The following is an 18715-nucleotide window of genomic DNA, read 5'->3' as shown; positions in this document are numbered from 1 at the left end:
AGGTGGATGGAGGCGTGGACGGCTAGATGGATGGATATATGAATGGATGGACTGGTGGATGGATGAATGGGTGGATATATGAATGGATGGACTGGTGGATGGATGAATGGGTGGGTGGATGGATGGATGGGTGGATAGATGGATGGGTGGGTGGGGGATGGATCAATGAATGTGCTGTTTGTTTAATAAGACCCTGTGTGGAGACCCCAGCATGGTGCCTGGTGCAGAAAAGTCATTCAATGTTTGTCAGGATAGAAGCACCAAGCCACAGCCGGGCTCCAGGGATTCCCGCTCGCCTCTCAAGCTCACTTACCACAAGCCAAAGCCCCTGACAGGAAACCTGGACTCAGAGCCAGCCCCAAGCCAGAGGGGTGACAGAGGGGTGACAGAGGTCAGCTGGGGTTGTTGGCCCTTGTCGGTCACCAGTCCTGGTTCTGTCAGGCGATGAGGCACAGCAGGAGGGCTGGAGGGGTGCTGGGGACCTTGGACTCCATCAGAGCGGAGCTGCCATCCTGTCCCCGGCGTCCCAGCACGGCCATGGCCACGAGGACCAGGCCCCTGAGCTGAGTCGCAGGGAGCAGGAGTTTCTCCTGCTGCCTGTGGGCGAGCTCCCCAGGGCCTTCTGGAAACCTCAGCCGTGCTGCCCGTTCCTCCCCTTTGTGGGGACTTGGGGGTCTTGACCTGCGCCGCTCTCTGACCTGCAGCTTGGGTGTGGGCAGCTCCCCCGATGCTTGCGCCCAGTCACCGCCGCCTCCATTCCCTAAGCAGGTCACCAACTTCACCCCGTCCCTGAGCGCCGGCCGTGGTCCCTTCCGGAGACCCCCGTTCCTTCGAGATGTGACTCTGGCTTGGCCTTGCCTCTGGCGTTGGTCGCGGGATCGTCCTTTCAGTGTGACCCTGGGTGTGTGACTTGGAGTCTCTGGGCCTCAGTGTCCCCCCTTCAAAATGGCAGCGTACGGATAATACCAGGACCATAGGATGCTACCTGCTCTCGTTCAACAACTGGACATCAGGCTCGCATGGGTGGCTGACCAAGTTCAAGGTGCTCGACTGGCTCAGGAGACCAAGGTTAAGGAGAGGGCCCGCCCTTAGTTTGGTTGTGCAGGAGTGAGTGACAGCTCTGTCTCCACGGCCTGTCCCTGCGGCCTCATGGAGTCTGAGGCGCTGGGCTCGGTGCTCAGCACCCGCACGTCTCGGTGGCTGGTGCTTGGCATTGTTCACGCCAACTCCTCGGGAGCAGCGCGGGTCTCACCCCAGGTCTGTGCGGGGAGAGGGCATTCACCCCAGGTCTGTGCGGGGAGAGGACATTCACCCCAGGTCTGTGCGGGGAGAGGACATTCACCCCAGGTCTGTGCGGGGAGAGGACATTCACCCCAGGTCTGTGCGGGGAGAGGACATTCACCCCAGGTCTGTGCCGGGGGAGAGGACATTCACCCCAGGTCTGTGCCGGGGGAGAGGGCATTCACCCCAGGTCTGTGGGGGAGAGGACATTCACCCCAGGTCTGTGGGGGGAGAGGACATCCACCCCAGGTCTGTGCGGGGAGAGAGGACATTCACCCCAGGTCTGTGCGGGGAGAGGGCATTCACCCCAGGTCTGTGCGGGGGGGAGAGGACATTCACCCCAGGTCTGTGCGGGGGAGAGGGCATTCACCCCAGGTCTGTGCCGGGGGGGAGAGGACATTCACCCCAGGTCTGTGGGGGGGGAGAGGACATTCACCCCAGGTCTGTGCCGGGGGGAGAGGGCATTCACCCCAGGTCTGTGCGGGAGAGGGCATTCACCCCAGGTCTGTGTGGGAGAGGACATTCACCCCAGGTCTGTGCCGGGAGAGGACATTCACCCCAGGTCTGTGCGGGGGGGAGAGGACATTCACCCCAGGTCTGTGGGGGAGAGGGCATTCACCCCAGGTCTGTGCGGGGAGAGGACATTCACCCCAGGTCTGTGCGGGGTAGAGGACATTCACCCCAGGTCTGTGCCGGGGGGGAGAGGACATTCACCCCAGGTCTGTGCCGGGGGAGGACATTCACCCCAGGTCTGTGCGGGAGAGGACATTCACCCCAGGTCTGTGCCGGGGGGGAGAGGACATTCACCCCAGGTCTGTGCGGGGTAGAGGACATTCACCCCAGGTCTGTGCGGGGTAGAGGACATTCACCCCAGGTCTGTGCGGGGAGAGGACATTCACCCCAGGTCTGTGCGGGGTAGAGGACATTCACCCCAGGTCTGTGCCGGGGGGAGAGGGCATTCACCCCAGGTCTGTGTGGGGGGAGAGGACAATCACCCCAGGTCTGTGCGGGGAGAGGACATTCACCCCAGGTCTGTGCGGGGGGGAGAGGGCATTCACCCCAGGTCTGTGCGGGGAGAGGACATTCACCCCAGGTCTGTGCGGGGTAGAGGACATTCACCCCAGGTCTGTGCCGGGGGGGAGAGGACATTCACCCCAGGTCTGTGCCGGGGGGGAGAGGACATTCACCCCAGGTCTGTGGGGGGAGAGGGCATTCACCCCAGGTCTGTGCCGGGGGGGAGAGGACATTCACCCCAGGTCTGTGGGGGGAGAGGACATTCACCCCAGGTCTGTGCGGGGAGAGGACATTCACCCCAGGTCTGTGCGGGGAGAGGACATTCACCCCAGGTCTGTGCGGGGTAGAGGACATTCACCCCAGGTCTGTGCCGGGGGGGAGAGGGCATTCACCCCAGGTCTGTGCGGGGAGAGGGCATTCACCCCAGGTCTGTGCCGGGGGGAGAGTACATTCACCCCAGGTCTGTGCTGGGAGAGGACATTCACCCCAGGTCTGTGGGGGGGGGGGGAGGACATTCACCCCAGGTCTGTGCCGGGGGGAGAGGACATTCACCCCAGGTCTGTGCGGGGGGTAGAGGACATTCACCCCAGGTCTGTGCGGGGAGAGGGCATTCACCCCAGGTCTGTGCGGGGAGAGGGCATTCACCCCAGGTCTGTGTGGGGAGAGGACATTCACCCCAGGTCTGTGCGGGAGAGGACATTCACCCCAGGTCTGTGCGGGAGAGGACATTCACCCCAGGTCTGTGCGGGGAGAGGACATTCACCCCAGGTCTGTGCGGGGTAGAGGACATTCACCCCAGGTCTGTGCGGGGAGAGGACATTCACCCCAGGTCTGTGCCGGGAGAGGACATTCACCCCAGGTCTGTGCGGGAGAGGGCATTCACCCCAGGTCTGTGGGGGGGGGGGGGAGGACATTCACCCCAGGTCTGTGCCGGGGGGAGAGGACATTCACCCCAGGTCTGTGCGGGGGGTAGAGGACATTCACCCCAGGTCTGTGCCGGGGGGGAGAGGACATTCACCCCAGGTCTGTGCGGGAGAGGGCATTCACCCCAGGTCTGTGCGGGGAGAGGGCATTCACCCCAGGTCTGTGCGGGGAGAGGACAATCACCCCAGGTCTGTGCGGGGAGAGGACATTCACCCCAGGTCTGTGGGGGGAGAGGACATTCACCCCAGGTCTGTGTGGGGAGAGGACATTCACCCCAGGTCTGTGCGGGGGAGAGGGCATTCACCCCAGGTCTGTGCCGGGGGGGAGAGGGCATTCACCCCAGGTCTGTGCGGGGGGGAGAGGGCATTCACCCCAGGTCTGTGGGGGGAGAGGACATTCACCCCAGGTCTGTGCCGGGAGAGGACATTCACCCCAGGTCTGTGGGGGGGGGGAGAGGACATTCACCCCAGGTCTGTGGGGGGAGAGGACATTCACCCCAGGTCTGTGCGGGGAGAGGGCATTCACCCCAGGTCTGTGCGGGGAGAGGACATTCACCCCAGGTCTGTGGGGGGGGAGAGGACATTCACCCCAGGTCTGTGCCGGGGGGGAGAGGGCATTCACCCCAGGTCTGTGCGGGGAGAGGGCATTCACCCCAGGTCTGTGGGGGGAGAGGACATTCACCCCAGGTCTGTGCGGGGGAGAGGGCATTCACCCCAGGTCTGTGCCGGGGGGGAGAGGGCATTCACCCCAGGTCTGTGCGGGGAGAGGGCATTCACCCCAGGTCTGTGGGGGGAGAGGGCATTCACCCCAGGTCTGTGGGGGGAGAGGACATTCACCCCAGGTCTGTGCGGGGAGAGGGCATTCACCCCAGGTCTGTGCGGGGAGAGGACATTCACCCCAGGTCTGTGCGGGGAGAGGACATTCACCCCAGGTCTGTGCGGGGAGAGGACATTCACCCCAGGACTGTGCGGAGAGAGGACATTCCGTCCTTTCCCTGCTGTGGTCTCGCTCCCCCCACCATCTGCGGGGCGCACGCCGGAGTCCTACTTTTCCAGGTTGGGAGACGTGATCCTGGGGAGCTCAGGCTGGGAGCCGCGGCACAGAGCTCCCCTGGGGCGGAGCCAGGACTTCCTCCCAGGCCCGCTGGACGCCACCACCAGTGCTCTTGGCCACGGAGCCACAGTACGCACTGTGGAAGCCCGACCTTAGCCCCAAGTTCAAGACCACCAGACTCCAGAGAGCGGGGAGCCAGGACAAGGCCTGGCTCTGCGCGCGTCTGGACATGTGGTCGCTCAGCACTGGCCGTGAGCGGTGGGCCGCAGCACCCACCCCTTCTCCCTGCGTGTCCGTGTCCCCGCCCCCATCCGGTCTCTGGGCAGGAAGCCGCGCCCCCTCCACGAGCCGCACAGGAGAGAGGGCGGCTGGAAGAACGGCCCCAGGGCCCACGCCGGAGCCCTGATGGTGTCACTCGGCCGTGCAACTCCAGGGCACGCAGGGACCAAGCGCGCTCCTGGCGCCGGCGCCGCAGCCCGCAGGGACGTTGGCGCTGTTACCCCGAGCCTTCCGGGAGGGGGGGAGGGACAGAGCTGGCGGGGTGGCTGGCACCCAGCTGGAGAGTGGACTCGAGGCCAGAGCCGGGCAGCCAGGCCCCTGTCCCTGCCCTCGCACTGTCCCTGCAGCGTCCACGCGGGGGCCCGCGTGGGGCTGGGCACTGAAGGCCTTCCGTGGAGCCAGCGGGCGCCGCGTCCGTCCGCGCAGAGCCTGCCAAGGGATGGCGGGGGCTCGGAGGGCGGGGGCTCGGGTGGGCGGAGACTCGGGTGGGCGGGGCTCAGTGGGCAGCAGCTCGGGTGGGCAGCGCCGCGTCCATCTGTCCACGCAGAGCCTGCCAAGGGATGGCGGGAGCTCAGTGGGCGGGAGCTCGGTGGGCGGGGCTCAGTGGGCGGGCGTTCTTTGGGCGGGGCTCAGTGGGCGGAGAATCGGGAGGGCGGCACCACGTCCATCTGTCCACGCAGAGCCTGCCAAGGGATGGCAGGGGCTCAGTGGGTGGGGGCTCGGTGGGCGGGGCTCAGTGGGCGGGGGCTCGGGTGGGCGGGGCTCAGTGGGCTGGGACTCGGTGGGCGGAGACTCGGGTGGGCGGCGCCGCGTCCATCCGACCACGTCCACGCAGAGCCTGCCAAGGCCCTGCTCGCTCTGCGGAGTCGGGGCGGCCAGGGGTGGCTCCCGGGCCTGGTCTGCGCTGGCCTTGGGGAGCAGCCAGGAGGTTCCTGCAGGAGACGGAGCCCCTGGGGCTGGGCGCCGCAGGCCGCCTCGCTCGGCTGTCCTGCGAGGCCCTCGCCTCACAGGCCGGGGCGCACAGGCCATGGGCCCACACAGACTTTTAATTAAAAGCGTCTTTCATGGGCTCAGACTTTTGGAAGTAGGAGACTCGACGTCCACATCTGTGCTGGCGACTTTTCATTAAAAGCTGAGGCTGTGGCCCTGCCACTGCTGTCTCCAGGGTTCGGTTGTCAACCGGCATAAGTACAGAGCGGCTGGACGCGACCTCGGCCTGCCCCCCACCCCACCCCCTGCTCTCTGGACTGCACTGCTCAGGCTCGCCTCGGGCCACGTGCAGCGGCAAAACCCAGGAAGTGCGTCTTAAACGGGGTAAAAGTTTCCTCCGAGTCCCAGGGGGCCTGGCTGGAGCACAGGGGGCTCTGTGCTGTCAGGGACTCAGACTTCTTCCCTCCCATGTTTCATGGTCTCCATGCTCAGGGAGTCCGTGAGCACAATCAGCCTGCTCCTGCTCCAGCCATTACGTCTGCATTCCAGCCAGTAGGAAACTGGAAGAGGAAGGAAAAGATCTATAGGAAGTGTTCATAACTGTCTGCGACATCCCTTTGGCCAGAACTCAGTCATATGACCACCCTTGCCGCAGAGGTGTCTGGGGAGTGTAGTGTTTCATTCGCAGGACTCGGTCACATGGCCACCTCTGCCGCAGGGGTGCCTGGGAAGTGTAGTCTTTCATTAGCAGGACTCGATCACATGGCCGCTTCTGCCGCAGGGGTTTCTGGGAAGTGTAATCTTTCATTCGCAGAACTCGATCACAGGGCCACCTCTGCCGCAGGGGTGTCTGGGAGGTGTAGTCTTTCATTCGCAGGACTCGGTCACATGGCCACCTCTGCCGCAGGGGTGCCTGGCAGAGGCAGCCATTTTGGGTGTGGAGGTGGCGGGCTCGGGGTGCTTGGCCCGGGTCCCGTGGAAAGAGCGGCGGCTGCGTTGCGCGGACGAGGCCTCGCCTCTGCCCCTGAGCCCTGGCCGCGTCGCTGTCCCCAACATCCCGTTGCTGACCTCGCAAGGTCGCTCCGAGGAGCCCCCAGGGTGACAGACGCACGCGTGATTCGCGACGTCTGCGGCGTTCCGTAGGTGTCGGCTTCGCCGCGCCTCCCCGGACAGACGGACGTCGCGTGGCGCCCTGCCTCGCTCACCTCCTCCAGCTCCCTGCCCCAGGGACGCCTCCTCGGAGAAGCCCGCCTGACCACCCAGCTGCACCCAGCACCCCTCCTCCCCTCCCGGTCCTTGCGTTCCCGAAGCGCACGAGGGCGTCGAGGCCGGCACTGAGTGTGGTCCCCCCCGCTCCGGGAGGGCCGCGCCCTCACCCAGGCCGCGCACACAGCAGGTGCTCACTAGCTGGGTGTCGCGGGAGACAGGAGCAGGGACAGGAGGCCTCCAGGTCCCCCGGCGCCCTGGCAGGAAGCCAGCGCTGAGCTCGCCGAGATAAAGGCCGATCGCTCGGAGGCAGCCTGGTGCCGGCAGGAGTCCCGGCGTGTTAATTTCGTTTGGACAAAGAGGCCGATGGGAGCAGCTGGCCCGCTCCTCTGGCTCCCACCTGCCGGGGGTCCCGGGAGCCCGGCCGCTCTTCCCCGCGTGGCGCGGGGCTCGGGTCGGGAAGCGTAGTTGGCCTGCCCTACTTTCTAAGAGCACTGCCTTTGAAGGCCTGGGCTTTCGGTGGGCTGACCCGTTTAAGAGCCTTGCAGTCGCGATTTGCCGTGGCCAGAGCGAGGCTGTTTTTAGCTCGGCTCTGATGAGGCAGCGGAGGCAGGTTCGGCCCGGGGTCACCCCCGGAGGGCGGCCCGGCTGCGGCGCCGTGGGGAGAGGGGACGCGCGCTTTGCCCGAGCCCAGTGCACGGGGCTGCTCTGCCGCCCCTGCCCCGCCCGGAGGAGCGAGACCTGCAGCCGGCCGGGGTGTTGTCCTCCCCATGGACGCCTGGGGCCACACGGACCTGGGCTCCTGCCCCCCCCACCCCGGGAAGCAGCCGCGTGACCTTGGCCAAACTGCTTGTCCTGGATGGGCCTCCGTTTCCCCGTGTGTCCAGCGAGCCTCGTGCTTCCGGTCTCCCCAGGCGGGGTGGGGGGCGCTCGGGGTGCAGTGCTGGGGGCAGCTGTGGCCCTGGGCTGCTGGGGCGTCGCGGCTCTGGGAGCCTCCTTTCTGACCCTCTGCTCGGACCGTGGCCGAAGGGCGTGGCCAGTGTAGGCTGCACCCACCTCCAGACCCCACGGGCCTGGCCAGTCCTTAGCCTTGGTCCGCTCAGGCTGCGTGGGAGATGCCGTAAAGCAAGTGCGTGCCCACGGCAGACGTGATTGCCGGAGTCCGAGGTCAAGGCGCTGTCTGTCGGGCCCCTTTCTGAGTCATCCCATGTCTTCCTCTGTGAGCCAGGAAGCGCCCGGTCCTCACGGGGCACCGAGCCCCCCTCCAGACCCCTACCCAGGGCCCCACCTCCCCACACCACCATGTCGGCGCGGCCACATCTGAATGCGGGGGCCCCTAGAGACGCGCCCCGGCGGCCACCGGGTCACCCCGGGAGCCAGGCTGCCAGGGCTCAGGCCCCAGCTTCAGTGTCCCCTGCCTGGGTGACCCCAGGCCACACGTGATAACCACCTCCCTCGGCTCGGTCTCCTTTCCGTGAAACCGGATGACAGCGACACCCACTTTGGGGGTTCCTGTGAAGATCGGGCGGGTTTTACAGATGGGGAAACTGAGGCAGGGATACTAACTTTCGCGCATGCTCCAGGACGGCAGGTGGAAGCCAGGGTATCGGAGAGGCACAGGAAGCCGTGGCGTTCTCTCTGCCCCGGGGCAGGCCTGGGGGGCGCTGAACTAGCGCCGTGGACCGCTGGCGGCTGCAGAGGTCTTGGCCCCTGGAATCGCAAGGGCGAGTGACCTAAGCATGGCCTTGCACACCGTAGGGGCACAGCCGAGCTCAGAGGACACCCGAGGAGCCTGGGGGGCCCCTCCTGCCAGCAGTCGCCCCCGGCCGGCAGCACAGCCAGGCCGAGGCAGTGTTACTGGGACGAAACAGCGACGGCGTGGACAGAACGGAGCCAGCGAGCTCAGCCCCGCACGCGTCCTCGCTGCCTGGTTTCTAGTTCTTGCCGCCTGATGTCTTTTTCCACAGAGCCCTGAACCCTTGGCCTCCCCCACCCAGACCCTGGGTCAAGCGGCTGACAGTGAGGGACTAGGGCCCTCAGTGAGGCCCTGGAGGGGGAGGTTTCCATGGCAGCAGCAGGGGGCTGGGAGAGAAAGGGGGGGGGGGGCGGCAGGAATCAGAATGGCTCAGATGTGCAGGAAGCAGTGGCAGAAAGTCAGAGGGAGGAGGCCAACGGGCAGAGATGGCAGTGGGAGGCTGAGGGCAGCAGAGACAGGGTGAGGGCCCTCCACCCCGGGCCGGGCACCACCCCAGTCCCGGCACCAACTTCCTGGGCGAGGGTGACGTGGGGCTCCCAGGCCAGGCTGTCCGGGTTTCCTCTGTCGGGAAAATAAAATCTGACTTCTAACAGGCATCTTGCTGTGCCACTAGTAAGCCAGGCTGGCCCCTCTGGGCAGGAGTAAGGGGCCTTGACCTATGACCCTAGCGACCGAGTTCGAACTTTGCCGCCCGAGGCCTCAAGACGTGATGCAGAAGTTGAGGTGTCTGAGGTCACATGGACCACCCAGACCGCTGATGAGGGTCTGAACCCCCAGGGGCCAAGCTAGGAGACTAGGGGCTGCCTGTTCTGTGACACCCCCGCCTCCACAGTCCTGCCCTTGCCAGCTGTTACAGAATCCAGGCATGTTCAGGTTGAAAGGGGGGGTCACCATAAGATTCATTTTATGTATTTGAAAGGCAAAGTTAGAGAGAGAGAAGAGAGAGCCAGGCCAAAGCCAGGAGCTTCATCCGGGTCTCCCACATGGGTGCAGGGGCCCAGGCACTTGGGCCATCCTCCGATGCTTTCCCAGGTGCATTAGCAGGGAGCAGGATCGGAAGTGGAGCAGCCGGGACTCGAACGGGCGTCCATGTGGGATGCCGGCGCTGCACAAGGCGGATTTTCCCACTGCGCCCAGCACCACTCACAGATTTTTAAATGCCCCAGAAGAAGGGTCCAGACAGAGAGGAAACACAGAAGTGGAAGGAACTGGAAGCTCCAGGTCCTGCCTGGCACTGCCCCACCCCGTGCCCTTCCCCCACGCAACCTTAATGCCCCTACCAGGTGCCACTCCTCTGCTTCCAGCTGAGCCCTCCGCACCGAGATGGACCAGACTCTTGTCTTGGGGGTGGTGGGGAGGTCCCGGGCGAGGCCCCCAGGCCTCTGCAACATCAAAACCATCGTGGAAAAGAGAATCAAAAGAGAAGTGCATTTTGGTGCAAAAACACTCAGAAATCCGTGCATAACTTTTTCATCCTCGTTTTTCATGAACCTTCTGAATACCCTTCATCTACATGGACCTTGAAAAATTTTGCACAAAAAGAAGCTTAGCTTTTAATTCCATTTTCCCGCGAAGCTTTTGAAATCCCCTCCTACTTCTGCCTCGTTCAGGCCCCAACTCATGCCGCGACCACAGCTGCAGTCCACAGAGCGCCTACGGCCACGAGCGCCGCTCCTCACGCCACCTGCAGGGGGAGCTGTGCGGCCCGTGTCCCAGAACCCTGGGTGGGTCCCCCTGAGGCCCAGGTGGCCCAGCTTCCCCTCTGAGACCTGCTGCTGGCCTTGGCCAGCTCATTTCTCTTGTCTGTTAAGTGCCAGGTGAGCCACCGTTCCGATTTGTCCGGGACTGCGTGGTTCCCCAGACATGCACCCTTCAGTGCTGAAACCAGGAAAATCCCAGACAGCCCAGGGGAAGCGTCCAGGCTGTCCTGGGAGCGCTGCTACAAGAGGAGAAAGGTCGCCTGCATCCTCCCTGTGCCCGTAGGACGGGCCCGCTGCTTACGGGAGTCCCCTGTGTCCAGTGCTTCCCCAGGGAAAGGGTCTCCTCGGGGACCCTTGTGGAGGGCTTGCTGAGAGAGGAACTGCAGGGCTCGGCCAGCAGGCGGGGAGGGGCTTGCACCTTGGTGTTGGGAAGGCGCTCTTCCCAGGCAGGTCCCCAGCTCTGCCGGGCACCCCCGGCCAGGCTGGCTGAGGTCCCACCAGCCCAGACGTGTGCAGCTGAGCTACACCCACAGTCCAAGACGACTCCCTCGGGATCCGCTCTGGGTCCCCCTCCTGGGCTGAGCTTGAGGGTGGACCCAGCTCTGGCAAGGCAGGAGAGACGGAGGACGGAGCAGGGCGCAGGTGCAGGGCAGGGCTCAGGAGGGTGGAGACGGAGGCTGGGCGTGAGAGCCAGTGTGGAGGGGGTGTGGTGGAGGCCGCGCCTGGCTTGGCCAACTTTGGCAGCCCCTGGTGGTCGAAAGGGCCCTGCAGAGCTGTGAAGGGTGCCCTCAGCCGAGTCCCATCACAAGGCACCTCCCCCGTGCCGACCAGCCCCCTCCCGGCTCTGGCTCTGGTCTTTGGGGGTGGCTTGGCAGGGGAAGGGGGCGCCCAGTCTGTCTGGTGGAGCAGGGCAGGGGGAGACAGATGGTGAAGAAGGAAGGGCTGAGAGCCCGAGAGTGCGAGTGAGGTTGGCTGACAGCAGCGAGAGCGAACCCCAGCGTCCTCCTGGCTGACCTGAGCCACCCGCCAGCTCGGAGCCAGGCTCTGAGAATCGCACAGCAGTGAGGAGGGGGAGGGGAGAGCGCTCCTCTTCCCACGCCGCCACCCTTTTTCTAGGGAGCACAGACCTTCTCCAAGTGTCTTATTAGCAGGCTCCAACAGCACCCAGGGCTGCAGAAGGTTTATGGCCATTTTTACGAGCCCAGCGGAGGTAGAGCAGGCGTTCTGCACATGTTGCCCCAGCATCGGGAGGCGTGACCCTGAACTTGGGGGGGGGGAGCAGGTGTTGGAGGGAGGGAGCAACAAGGCTGGGGCCTCGGGGAAGGGGCAGCCAATCAGAGAGGCTCTATGACTTCACACTTGGGAGGCTTCCAGGAGGAATGAGGGGCACGAGCTCGCGGGGGGCACTGTTTAACCTGCCTGCGTGATCGGACTCTTGCTGGCCCCTTAGAAGCTCCGTTTCCGCACAGACAGTGGCTCCACAATGAAAAGGCTCTCTCATCTCTTCATTAAAGCCAGGCCTCCGAGGACCAATCGCTACCTGAAATCTCCTTCGCTAGCCCGCAGTGAGGCCCTGTGTATATAAATGAGGACGCTGGAATTACAAAACGCTTTTTAACTAGGCTGGATGATGGCGGTTTGATCATAAAGAGGCTGCCCGTTCCATTGTTCAGTGTTGGCGAGAGACACAAGGCCACCGCGGTTCACCTCCCGCCACCTGCCCCCTCGTCCCCCTTCCCGGGTCCCGGCCAGATGCGAGCTTGCAGTCACACCGAGCCTGGGCTCGGTCCCCCAGTGGGTGAAAGCCACAGGAGGCTTTTATGTTGGTTGGGAGGGGACATGCCAGGGCCTTTGGTCATGGGGCATGCTGGCAGCAGGCTGGGCAAGGGAGGGATAGGAGCGGCTCTGGGCTGAGCAGAGGCATGGGAGGGAAGGAGGAAGTGTGCAGGTGTGGGGCCAGAGGGTCCCATCCAGAAGTCACGCGGGCTCTTCTCCAAGAGAGATACACCGCCCACCTGCCACCCCGAGCCCTGGAATCCACACTGCACACACAGTTCCCACACTGTTCACATGGTTCCAACCTTGCACACACAACCGCAACCTTTTATACAGAATTGCAACCTTTTCCACGATTCCCACACTGCACACACAGTTCCAACCTTGCAGTTCCAGTTACGTGGTTTGAGGCATACTGCAGAGTGGGTGCAGCACCTTAGGAAGCAGGAATAGGTCTGAGGGTGGCAGGGTTGGTGCGCGGGGTGCGACACTTCTCACAGAAGGCACCTGAGCAGTGTGCACAAAAGGACAAAGCAGCATAGAAGGCCATGGTAGTAGCCTCATCCAATCACTTTAGAAAACAGCTGGACAGCATCCTGCACGGTTGAGCATGCGCCCAGTCTTGCCACCCAAGAGAAGTGACAGCTTGGGTCCACACTCGTACACAGCAGCTTCGGCAGGTGCGTGGGTGGACAGGATGTGGTGCCTCCACGCAGTGGGATGCACACAGCCAGACGGAGGGACGAGCTCCTAATTACGGCAATCGCATCAAAGAATAGTGCGGATGAGTGGAGGAAACCAAATAAGAAACTGTATGTGTTCTGTGATACAACCTCTCTAAATCCTAGCACACTGGAGTGACAGGCAGATCAGTGAGGAGAAGTGGATCAATGGGAGGCGGGGCATGGGTCTGTTCCTTAGCTTGATCCTAGACTGACTCCAATCTGTCAAAAGTCATCAAATGTGTTGACTTCGAGTATGTGCAGTTGACTGTTAGCCTTGAGCAGGCAAGAGACACATCCGGGACACACACCCACAGAGGCAAGGGTCCCAGGAGACCCTCACGGTCACAGCCAACTAGTCCAACGCAGCACAGAACCCCTAAGTCCCGGCAGGGTGAGGTTAGCGCTCGTTCTGGTGACCTTGAACCTGGGATAGGTTAACGTCCAGCCCCTCCCTCTAAGAAGGAGGGAGCTGCTTTGCAGACTCCACAGAAAAGCCGCCTTTACAATATTACCATTCAGAAGGCTGCTTGTCTATTGTTCCTCGCCTTTATAAAAGGACTTGTGTTGGTATTTATTTGAAAGGCAGAGAGAGAGAGAGAGAGAGAGAGAGAGAGAGAGAGAGAGAGTCCATCCTCTGGTTCACTCAGCAAATGCCCACAACAGCCAGGCTGAAATCAGGAACCAGGAACTCCATCCGGGTCTCCTTCATGGGTGGCAGGGGGCCCAAGTACTCAGGCCGTCCTCTGCTGCCTTCCCGCCTGGGAATGCGTCAGCAGGAAGCTGGATGGGACACGGAGCAGCTAGGACCAGCACTCCGACATGGGACGCTGGCCTCATAGGCAGCAGCATAACCTGCACGGTGACGGCAGCCCCACGGTTTGTTGTTACAGACTCAGTGCTGAAAGCAGTGCCTGGTGTGTGAGAAGCCCTGAGTAATCTACTGTAAAACCTGAATCAATTAGTGACGTAGGGTAGAGACCGCCGAGCGCCTGCCGCGTGCCGGGTTCAGGTCTCAGCACATGGGCTTGTCCATGTTCACGCTCATGTTCACGCTCATGTAGGCTTCCGTTCTCAGCAGATGTCAAATACAGGGTCTCCTGGTTCCCCAGCAGCCCCGGGAAACCCTTCCCAGCCACGCTCCCCGCTCGCGCGTGTGGAAAGACGGAGCCCGGAAGAGAGTGGGGAGTGATGGGAGACTGGAAAACCTCGTCTGGGTGGAGAGTGTGTGAACCCCAGTCATCAGAAATGTGGGGATTTAGGGCAATCCAAGGCCGTCCTGTTCCTCCCAGAAGGGAGGAAGCACGTGGCTCTCATCACCCAGACAGGTGAGGAGGCCAAGAGGAGAAACCCCAGGGTGCCAGGGAGCTCAACAGAACCTGCTGGAAAAGGGGAGGGGGCTGAGGAGCAGAGAGCCTGCACGACCTCAGGCACCTGTCGGGCTTGGGTTCCAGTCCTGCCACCCGCCTGCTCACTCTGACCCTGGCCCTGTTGAATCTCCTCTCTGTGGTTTCAACTCCTCATCTGTACTTGAGGAACGACAGTGTCGCTGTTACATAATACTTAGAGCATGCTTTGTAGGATGACAGAACATAGCACCAGAATAGCAAAGATCCTGCAAAAGACAAGCTCAGCTTCTCTGCATTCTGCCCCCTGTTGTAGATTTCTGTAAGTGACAGCCCCCACCCTGGATGAATGCAATTCCACAGGTGGCCCCCACTGATCAGATGCAGAGACCAGAGCTCAGAGGAGCCAAGGCCCTGTCCAATATCACAGGCTCTTCAGGTCAGAGCCCCAAGCACCTGCCAGGTGGCCACACTTGCCTTCCGGGAGCTGGGAGGGAAGACAAAGAAGTTACAAAGTAACACAATCTGGACAGATTGGTGTCCTGGGAAGCTACAGAGGAACTCAGACTAGAAGAGGGCTGGGTAGTCCGGGCACCCTGCCTGGCCAAGGTGGCACCTGAATGTAGAACCTCCTTCCAGGAGAAGGAGGCAGGCAAAGGCACAGGGCCAAGAACCAAACCCTTGGCTTCTCAGCACCCACCCCAAGGCTCAGCTGGGACAGCCACACAACAGACATAAATCCTTGTGCAGAATGTAGTCGGCTCACGGCCCTGGCCCCTAGCATGGCCTCACATGGGCAGCGGCACACAGGCCAGGGCGGGCAGCCAGGGCGGCCCTCGCTCTTGTGTGTCCAGCTTTGCAGGAACGCCATGATTGCCCTGTGGAGCGCGCTAGAGGTGGGTACGCTCCAGCGCTGTCCTGATTCCGCTGCTCTCCTCAGGAGCCTTGGCAGTTATTAATAGTCGATCGATCACAGCCCACTGGGATGAGCGCGCCTCCGGGCCCCGCCCCCGCGGTCCCCGCTCTCTGCGGAAGGCCTTCTTTCCAGCGTGCAGATCAATGCGCTCAATTCCGCGGAGAGCCAGTCTCGGGGCCGCTTAATCCACCTTGGAAGGACAGGAGCGCGGGCAGAGGCGCTGAGATACGGCGCCTTGGTTCGGAGCGAACGAGGCTGTGACTGGCAGAGCTGGATCTGCATTTGAGAACCAGAACCTTCCCCGGGGTGGGGAGGAGTCGCACCTGCTCACGGAAGACGGTGACGATGGGAGAAGTCAGGCGAGGGCCAGACTGGGCTCTCCACTGGCTTTCCAACTGTTCTGCAACTCTAAGGCTATTCAAAATAAAAATTGTCTTTTCACAGAAAAGGAACTGGGCACGTGGAAGGAATGGAAAGAATGGCATGAGTGAGGCTGGGGGCGGGGGGAGGAGACTGGACGGAGAGGTGCACACAACCAACCGTGCTGGCCAGGGTGATGCGGGTTTATCTTGAGAACAGAGAAGCCTTTGAAGGGATTTGGGTCTGGAGAACCATTCATCTCATTTGCATTTGAAAAGATCTGGATTCTACCTGGCGAGTGGATCAGGAGAGAGATTAGTGGTGGCAGAAAACCCTGCACACCCTCTGCCTCCCCACCCCAGGCGAGCAAAGGCTGTGCCAGTGGAGACAGGGACCAGAGTCATGCAGGCCCAGGCGTGGGGCGGTGGGTAACCCAGGAACCATGCAGGAGGCGGGACACTCAGGACAACGACACTGGGGAGTGCAGCATCGCGGACGGTACCCTAGAGCGCTAGGCGGCGGTGCCAGTCACGGGGCCAGCGGCCCCTGCGAGGGAGTGTCCAGGGCTGCGAGTCCTCCCGCGGGGGGAGCTGCCCAGGGCAGGTGTCCCCTTAGCTGTCTTCAGCGCCACTTGTGTGGGGTCACCTACACGTGTCAGCACAACGATTGGCTTGTGTTCTGCCACCCGGGCACGTCCTGAGCATGGCAAGTCCTGACCCCGTCCCCCGTGTCACTACCCCATGGACACACCCAGGCCGGGGGGAGGGTTACCTGTGCGTGTCCAGCCGTGTACTCATGCCCTGAGCCTCTGTCACCCACAGGAGTCACTGAAGCCTCAACAATTGACACCTCGGAGTGTCGCCTAAACCTGTCACTCAGGGTGGCCGTCGCTGAGTGACTGCGGCAAAGAGGCCGAGTCACAAACAAAGACCACCACTGCCAAGGGGGAGCCCTGGCCCTGTTCCTCGCGCTGGCGCTGGCTCTGGGGCTGTCACTCTGCTCCTGCTTCTGAGGGCGGTGAGGCGTGCGGGGTGTGTGGGGGGTCTTCTCCACGGAGCTGCTGGAAAGGAGGGGGGTCTTCTCGGCAGAGTTGCCGGATGAGAAGCCCCCGAGGTCCTTCCGTGACAGTCGTGGACCACGTGCGAGCCTCTGCTCTCTCAGGGAGTGCACCTGTTTGCTTACGCTGGTGGGCGCCGAGTGGTGGGAGCTGAGAGGGGTGACGTGGGCAGGCTCCGTGCAGGGAGACAGCAGCAAGGAAGGGGCTGGGGGCCCAGGTGCGGGAGGGGGCGGGGGGGTGGCGACCGTGAATCATAGGAAGAAAGAGGGAGGAGGATAAGGACAGGTGGGGGAGGGGACAGCTGGCACGGGAGAAGAAAGGACCAGAAGTGGCTCCGGCAGAGCAGGTGGAAGAGAGGCATAAGAGTGAAACCGGCAGCCAGGGCGAGGGCTGGGCCTGAGGAGGTGGACTGCAGTGACCTGGGGTCTCAGGGGCAGGCCTGGGACACTCCCCCGAGAGCCTGAGCTGGGGGGACACCAGCTAAGCAGGTGTGGGGGAGGGGGGAGGAGTGGGGGAAGGAATCCAGTTTCTTCCTTTGCTTTTATGCTGTGACTTGAGACCTACTAAGATCTAACGGATCATTGCAGGAAGGCTAAGTTGTAGCCAGAATATACTGGAACTTTCTGGAAACCTGCTGCAAAACAGAGCTGCCACTCGAGACCCAGGTTCCTCCCCACCAAGTGTCCCCATCCTGCTTGCCAGGAATCCCCACAGGGTATCTCGGGGTGTGGAAGTGAGACCTCCTGGCCCCTCCGTCCTCCCGGTGTGGCCTGGTGGTGGCCTGGCTGCTGTGGGCCGCCTTGGGCCACCCCTGCAGCCCTGCCCCACTCCATCATTTAGATAAGACAGTGGAGGCTCAGAGGGAGACGGCTCTTGGCTCACTCAGGCTCCCACAGCTCTCAAATAGCAAAGCAGAACTTGAACCTGGTTCTCTCTGATGCCAGCCAGGGCTGTCTTCGGCATGGGAGGCAGGAAAGAGCTGACCTGTGTGCATTTTCCCAGGGAGAGAGAATGGCACCCCGGTTCTCTCCAGCATGGTCTTGTTAGCAGGAAGGAGTGAAGTAGGCTCTCGTCTTCATGCAAGAAAGAATTCAGACGTGAGACAGACAGGTGTGGGACACACAGCAGCCAGGTGTCGTGGGCCAGGCACGCGTCAGAACGGATGGGTCCCTCTCCAGACAGGATCTGAGAGAGCGCGCCCAGCCATTCCGCCCGGGGACAGCGAGGCTCCGTGCTTTAATGAAGAGAACGCACCTGGCAGGCCAGGTGGGCGGCTCAGCCCAGAGCTGAGAGCTGAGCGCGCCGTCTGTGCTCAGACTGGGGCTTATAGGGAAAGGCGGCCAGTTCTTCCCGCTGTTTCTCCCCCTCCCTTCTCCTGGACAAAGAGTTTGCAGGGTGTGAAATAGGTAACACCGCTCCCCGGGTTTGATTGCCCAGTGTCATTCGGTTGGTTATTGGTTGTATCCCACTTGGCACCGGGCACGGAGGAGTCCCCTCGGGTGCCTCCCCTGGGGGAAGGTGTGAGCTCCTGGGAGGTCATGGGGTCGGGGGGACTCTGTGTTTCAGGTGCTGGGCTGCTTCTGTGTGAGCCGCGGAGGCTGCTGACGGCGCTGCTACCTTACCAGGGCGCCTTGCTTTCCTTAGGCCCCCTTCACACACAGAGGCTGATTTCTAGCTCCCTACCCGACAGGACAGTCTGACCCTGAAAACCCTGGAGAATGATCTAGAATGAGAGTGGTCAACTACAGCCCTTGGGCCAAATCCAAAGCATCGTCTGTTTTTTTTTTTTTTTTAACACCTTGAGGTCCCAGAATTTTTGTTTATTTTGTTTTTAAGATTTATTTTATTTATTTGAAAAGCAGAGTCAGAGAGAGAGAGAGAGAGAGAGAGAGAGATCGGTCTTCCACCCACTGGTTCATTCGCCATGGCTGGGCCGATCTGAAGCCAGGAGCTTCTTCCGGGTCTCCCACGTGGGTGCAGGGGCCCAAGCACTTGGGCCATCTTCCACTATCCCAGGCCATAGCAGAGAGCTGGATCGGAAGAGGAGCAGCCGGGACTAGAACCAGTGCCCATATGGGCACTGCAGGTGGCAGCTTCACCAGCTACCCCACAACACCAGCCCCCAGAATGCTTTTACATTCGCAGATTATTGGAGGAAGACAGAAACAGAAGGAGAGAATGTCATGGCACCTGAGAGTGATTGGAAATTCAGACCTCCGTGATCCTCAGTAAAGCGTCACTGTCCACGGCCAAGCCGACTCACGCGCCCACTGTCGGCGGCGGCTCTGGTGTGGTTGCCACAGAGACCACAAGGCCACAAAGCCTGCACTATTTGCTCTCTGGCCTTTGGAGGAGAGTCTAGGAGGAGGTCTGATGGGGTTCAGGGATTGCCTCC

At 62.2% G+C, this 18715-nt stretch overlaps 1 protein-coding gene across 2 annotated transcripts in view; it reads left to right on the top strand.

The window, feature by feature from the left end:
* IGSF21 (immunoglobin superfamily member 21) overlaps positions 1-18715 on the top strand; it is a 230769-nt gene that overhangs the window by 171783 nt on the left and 40271 nt on the right. The window lies entirely within an intron of this gene.

The sequence above is a fragment of the Oryctolagus cuniculus genome, chromosome 7 (assembly GCF_051225735.1).
Source record: "Oryctolagus cuniculus isolate XC-2025 breed Fujian yellow rabbit chromosome 7, ASM5122573v1, whole genome shotgun sequence".
Taxonomy (NCBI): domain Eukaryota; kingdom Metazoa; phylum Chordata; class Mammalia; order Lagomorpha; family Leporidae; genus Oryctolagus; species Oryctolagus cuniculus.
This window is presented reverse-complemented; position numbering and strand designations above follow the sequence as displayed.